This window comes from Candoia aspera, chromosome 1 (genome assembly GCF_035149785.1).
Source record: "Candoia aspera isolate rCanAsp1 chromosome 1, rCanAsp1.hap2, whole genome shotgun sequence".
In the NCBI taxonomy this organism is placed as follows: Eukaryota; Metazoa; Chordata; class Lepidosauria; order Squamata; family Boidae; genus Candoia; species Candoia aspera.
In genome coordinates, this window is record NC_086153.1 from 297,486,258 (window position 1) to 297,492,577 (window position 6,320).

Below are 6,320 nucleotides of genomic sequence, written 5' to 3' on the forward strand. Positions count from 1 at the left end.
TATCCAGAACCCAACAGCCACCAGGCACCTGGAAAGGGCAGTCACAGCATCACTTACTTCTCCCGGGATGGAGATGTATAGTTGAGTATCATCAGCATATTGATGATACCTCATCCCATGGAGATGGATGATCTCACCCAGCGGTTTCATGTAGATGTTAAAAAGGAGAGGGGAGAGTACTGATCCCTGCGGCACCCCACAAAGGAGGGGCGTGGGGCTGATCTCTCCTCCCCTATTAATACCGACTGGGACCGGCCCTGGAGGAAGGAGGTGAACCAGCGCAACACTACGCTGCCCACCCCCAACTCCCTGAGCCTCCCCAAAAGGATACCATGGTCAATGGTATCGAAAGCCGCTGAGAGGTCAAGGAAAGCAAGGATGGATGCACTGCCTCCATCCCGCTCCCACCAGAGATCATCCATAAGTGCGACCAAGGCTGTTTCTGTCCCATATCTGGGCCTAAAACCTGACTTAAAGGGGTCTAGATAATCCGCTTCCTCCAGGATCCTCTGGAGCTACAGTGCCACCACCTTCTCAACCACCTTCCCCATAAAAGGGAGGTGGGAGACTGGATGAGAATTATCCAGCACGGTAGGGCCCAGTGATGGTTTCTTGAGAAGGGGGCGCACCAGCGCCTCCTTAAAAGCCATCGGAAACACCCCCTCCCTAGCTGTCTTCACCAGCCAGGAGGGGCATGGGTCTAATTGACAGGTGGTGGCATTTACAGTCTGGAGGATCCTGTCCACTTCCTCAGGTCCAACAGGATCAAACTGTTCCCAGATAATTGGGTAAGTACGTTCCCTAGGCATCGCCCCAGACCGTTTCACACTTGGAGTCCAACTGAGAGTGAATCCAAGCGATTTTATCCTGCAGATGCTCTGATAACTCCTCAGCATGTCCCTGTAGATGATTTTCCAGGACCCCTTTTCCTAACAGGGATCGAGTGATCCTAAACAGGGCCACTGGGCGGCATTCTGCAGATGCAATAGAAGTGGAGAAATACTGAAGTTTTGCCAGTCTTACCGCCACAAGGTAGGCCTTAATTGCAGCTCTAGCTTGTGTTCAGTCAGGTTCAGTCTTTGTCTTCCTCCAGCGGCGCTCTAGACGTCTCTTAAGCCTCTTCAAAACCCTCAACTCCTCCGTAAACCAAAGGGAGTGTTGGGTTGAATGAGGCAAGAGAGGCCGCACAGTCGCGATCCTATCCAGGGCCCCGGCCACCTCCCTATTCCAGGCTGTAGCTAGGGCCTCCACTGGACCATGCAGCAGGGCCTCAGTTATAACCCCTAGCTCCCTCTGAAACCGCATTGGGTCCATCAGTCGCCGGGGATGGACCGATCAAATAGGTCCTGCCTCCCTGCGGAGGGGGGTGGCATATGAGAATCTCACAGTCACCAGGGCGTGATCTGACCATGACAAAGGGGAAAGATGTAACTCTCCCCTCGGATCACATTGCCACTGCTCTGACAAGAAAACCAAGTCTGGTGTGAGGCCACTATCTCAAGTCGGGTCCTGAATAATCTGAGTCAGGCCCATGGCCGCCATGGTGGCCATGAACTCCCGAGCTGCCTCCGAGGCCTGCCACAGCGACAGCAGGTTGAAGTCCACCAGAACCATAGCCTGGGGAACTCCACCACCAACCCCGAGACAGCCTCCAGCAGCTCAGGCAGAGAGGTTGCTACGCGGCAGGGAGGCTGGTACAGCAGCCACACTCCCAACTGCTCTCGGACACCCAACTTGAAAAATAGGGTGTCACAACCAGTTACTTGTGGAGCAGGGTCCCTGAAGGCCACTAGAGACTCTGATGATAACTGCCACCCCTCCTCCCCTGCCCTGGCATCTTAGCTGGTGCCACACCCAAATCCCAACTGGGCACATCTCCGACAAAGCCACTCCTCTTTCCGGGCCCAGCCAGGTTTTGGTAATACACACCAGGTCTGCCCCCTCCTGTGATCAAATCACATATGAGGGGGGCCTTGTTGTTAACTGACCTGGCTTTAAGCAGCAGCAGCCGGAGGCCAGGGCCCCCACAAGTCTGCTGTCCGGGGCCTAGGTTTAAGCCCGGGGGGCCGGAACACGCCACAGGTAATAAACACCTGGGGCGTCTTCCTCTATGATGACTCACCCTCTGGCTTCCATCATAACATCCCCTACCCGTCACCACCTCGATGAAATGTCCTGCCCTACATCCCCTAGGATACACCAGTCTAGTTGCCTCCAGTTCTGGGCCTCCAGAATTCCTGGCTTGAAGTAGGGATCCCTTCATCCTCTCATACAATCATACAACCATACACACTTCCCACAACCGTGAGGGGATGGTGGGCCCCCCAGCACACCAGCTCTCGCTCTCAGCGCTGATAGGCCCAACCATCTCCCGGGTGCTCACTATACTCATTATGCCCCCCCCCAGCCTCTCTCACTAGGCAACGGAGCATTGCATCCACTACCCCCCACCCCGTCTCTCACTCGGGGTGAGAGCTCTAACACACCACATTCACACTCGGGCTCCCCCCTCGTGTCTCACACACAGGGAAGGAGCCCCCATTCACATTGGAGGGACCTTATTAATCCCCTACTGCACCCAATTATTGGGAGGATAAGGGAATTGGGAGGGGATAGCCAAACTCTAATTCAGGCCTCACATCATACAGTGTCCAACTACTCTGGAGATTTTACAATCCAGAGATCAAAAGCGATTTTACAGTCCAGAGGTCAATGGCTCCAGGCAGTCCCCCCAACATTGTCACTGATGTAACCACCAGAGGCCTCCAAAAGTCTCAGCAAAATCCCAGCTAACGCCAGGGTCAAGGCTGGAGCCCATGCTTCCAGGGCCCCAATGTGCCACCTTTGGCCTCCACCACGCCCAGCAAAATTGCTGTCCCAGAGCTTGCCCAGCTGCCAAGGCCGGTCTGCCACTCCGTCTCCACCAGGGCCAGCCTGCTGCTCTGCCACTCGTGCAGCTCATTGCCCTGCCAGGGCCAGCCCCTCCACATACCGCACCACTGGGATTGATCTTCCGTCCCAGAATTCACCGGGGGGGCAACTTGCTCCCAAGTCACACAGCTACTCAGGAGTAGTTCCAGCAGGACCGGCCTGCTGCTCCGCCATTCGTCGCGCCACCAGGACCAAGCTCCAGCTTGGAAGGGAGGAGAGAGCTCCAGCAAAGGTGGGAAGTTCCAACCCACAGCCCACAGGTAGTGCTAGAAATAGCAGCTACCACACTGCAGTCAAGAGGACCCAGCCAGGGTTCCCTGCCGTCTACCGCCACTCCGTCCAGGAGGGTTTCCCCTGTTCTCACTACCCACACACCAAGCTCTCCCAGTCTCCCCCGGTACCCCAACTCAAGGCCAACATTGGGGGGTAAAGATCTAAAAAAGATTGGGAATCTCCCACCCTAGAGTGGCGTCTAGCATCTGGTCGCCATCTTGGATTCTAAGCTTTTATCTAATGTCTTGCAAGACAGTGTAGCAAGGGCCGAAGCCAGCAAGGTAGGAACCAGCTGGTCTCATTCTTGACAGAACTGTTATGTAAACACTGAGAAGTATTTCACTCTAAAAGGATAGCCGCATTTAAATCCTTAAGCTGACATCTATAGGGCTTAATTTCTGTGTTCTGCACCAGGCTGATCTACATGTGCATGGCTCCTGTTAGCATTTTTACTGAAAGCACATTCCTGAATACAGGACTGAGTGCCTGGAGAGTCAAGATATATTGCTGTGCCTGGAGTGAAGTCTGATAGCAGATGGACTAGAGGGTATGGCAGACAGTAATCTGGTGAATTTGGTGCTTCGTAATTAGTAATGTCTTCTACAGCCTATCTAGTACCCATTTTTCAACCTATAACATATTCTAAATATTGCTGATGTATCTACCAGTACAAAAAGATGCAGACCTCTAGTCTGACAAGTAACAACTGTATAAGGTGTCAAAAACTTTGATACTAAGAATGTTATCCACAAGCAATCATTTAAATAGAAGGGGAAAAAAACAAGTAAAAAATTCTTGGCAGAATGATGAAAATCTTTAATGAAATAACTTTTTAAAAGTCAAATACGATCACAAAAACATGGCTCTAAACAATGTAACAAACATTAATCAAGTTCTGAAAGAAACAGCAAGACACTAGACAGACTTTATTTAGCTAGTAGCAGAATATTTGACTCAATTCCACAACTTAGTAAAACACCTTCTCCATTTAAGAAAAAAAATGTTTGGTAGGATAAGAGGAGAATGTACAGAAAATTATTAAGATAATTGTATCAAACAAGTCACTACAGAATAAAAAATTTATATGGTACAAAATAAAATTGAATTTCATCTGAAGGGCATGTTTTCATTATAGGCCAATAATTTTAAACTACAAACCAGTCTATTCATTTTATATCAATCATGTTTTAATGTTACTGCTAAAAATGCACAGAACAATTGTTTATTCTTGTTCCCAGGGACAATATCCTATATTTGATAAAGCTTAGACCTGCTAAGGATAGGTTTAGTTCCACTAAGCCCAAAAGAAAGCAAGTAATGGCAGTTATATATTTATAACTTGAGTTAATCAAAACTTGTATTGAAGTCTAAATATTAAAATATTTTCCTTTGATGCCAAACTATCAGAAATACCCATGGACTAGGAGAAGCCTTTGCTAATTGGTATTAAATTACAATATAATTACATTCTGATGTACCAGTTTCACATCCTTATATAGCTTACTTTCATCCATGATTACTTAGAAATAAGTCTCATAGAGATGAATAGGACCTACTCCAAAATGAATTTATTTAGGACTGCATCTGTACATTTGCAGACACATTATTTTGAGACTGAACCATTGTAAATGGTATACTGCATTTGTTTTTAAAGGCTGTAGTTCTAAATTCAAATAAATCTCACAGCCACCTCTTAAATCAATGCAAGCAAATTCACTGTACTAATGCTATTCACTATACTATAAGATACAGCTCATAAATGCTTTTGATCTACCACAAGAATTCCAAAAGTTTAGTCTTGATTTCTCTTAAGCAGCCTTGGTGTGCTCTAAAAATAACCCATTTGTAGTACAGTATGACTAGCAAAAGTTAGCCCAGGCTATGATAAGCAAATCAATGATGGTTATAAATATGCTTTAAGATCAGACGCCTCCCCAATTTCTCAGTAATCAATTTAAGATACAGGCTGCGTGGATTTTGGCCTTACATTATGAAGGTTAAGGAATAAAACAAAATGCCTCTTATTTGAAATAAGATTTACCATGAAGATGTCAGTGAACTCTCTCCTGTTCCCAAATTGCCTCACTAACAAGATTCCTTTCATGCTGTGTATCTATAAAATTCTACTGGGTCTTCAAGAATAAGAGGAATATGTCTTGAACAAACAAGTCCTTGGGGTGCAAGGAGACTTACAGGATTATTTATTTATTCATTCATATCCCAGCTTTATTATTTTTATAAATAACTCCTAATACTCCTTCCTCCTGCTACTTTCCCACAACAGCAACCCTGTGAGGCTGAGAGAGAGAGACTGGCCCAAGGTCACCCAGCCGGCTTTCATGCTTAAGGCGGGACTAGAACTCACAGACACCTGGTTTCTAGCCCAGCATCTTAACCACTAGACCAAATGCTGTACAGGTCTACTTACAGGTCCAATTTTTAATGGGATTTAAGTGCATACAGGATTGTATCAATCATTTTATATTACACAGCTCTTAGTGAATCAGGATTTTGGCAGACATGACTTGGTGCTTGCACAGGGAACCTTTCATCAAAATGAGACAACCAAAGCAGCATCAGTAATACACCCCCCATCCCACCCAAGATTAGTTCCAATAGTGTGTCTAGCTTACTTCTCAGTAGTTAAAGGGGAAATACAAACATATACTAAATGATATCTAATTAAAACTAATACATGGGCTGAGTATATTAATGTGATTAAAGTGTGGCTTTTCATACAAAGTAGAGATAAAATAAGTTACAAAATGCTTAATTTATATATTGGGACTAACTAGATCCTGTTTTCCATTTTTAGCTGCCACATATATGCTTTTATTCATCTGTGCTAATTCTGTACACTACCATATGAACCTGTTATTTCACATACACTAAGTAAAGCAGGAGAGGAGAGGTCAAAGTGCATTCGTTATGAGGTTCTCATGTAATTATTTTATTTTAGTACATTTCCATCACACTTTTACTTCTCAATCTAAAATCATAGCTCATTTATCCTGATAATTGAAATTTTCATCTACAACAATTCATGTGTAATGTTGAAAATTTTCTAGAATCCGTTACAGGCAAGGATAAACGCTCACTGTAAATGTTTTCCACAG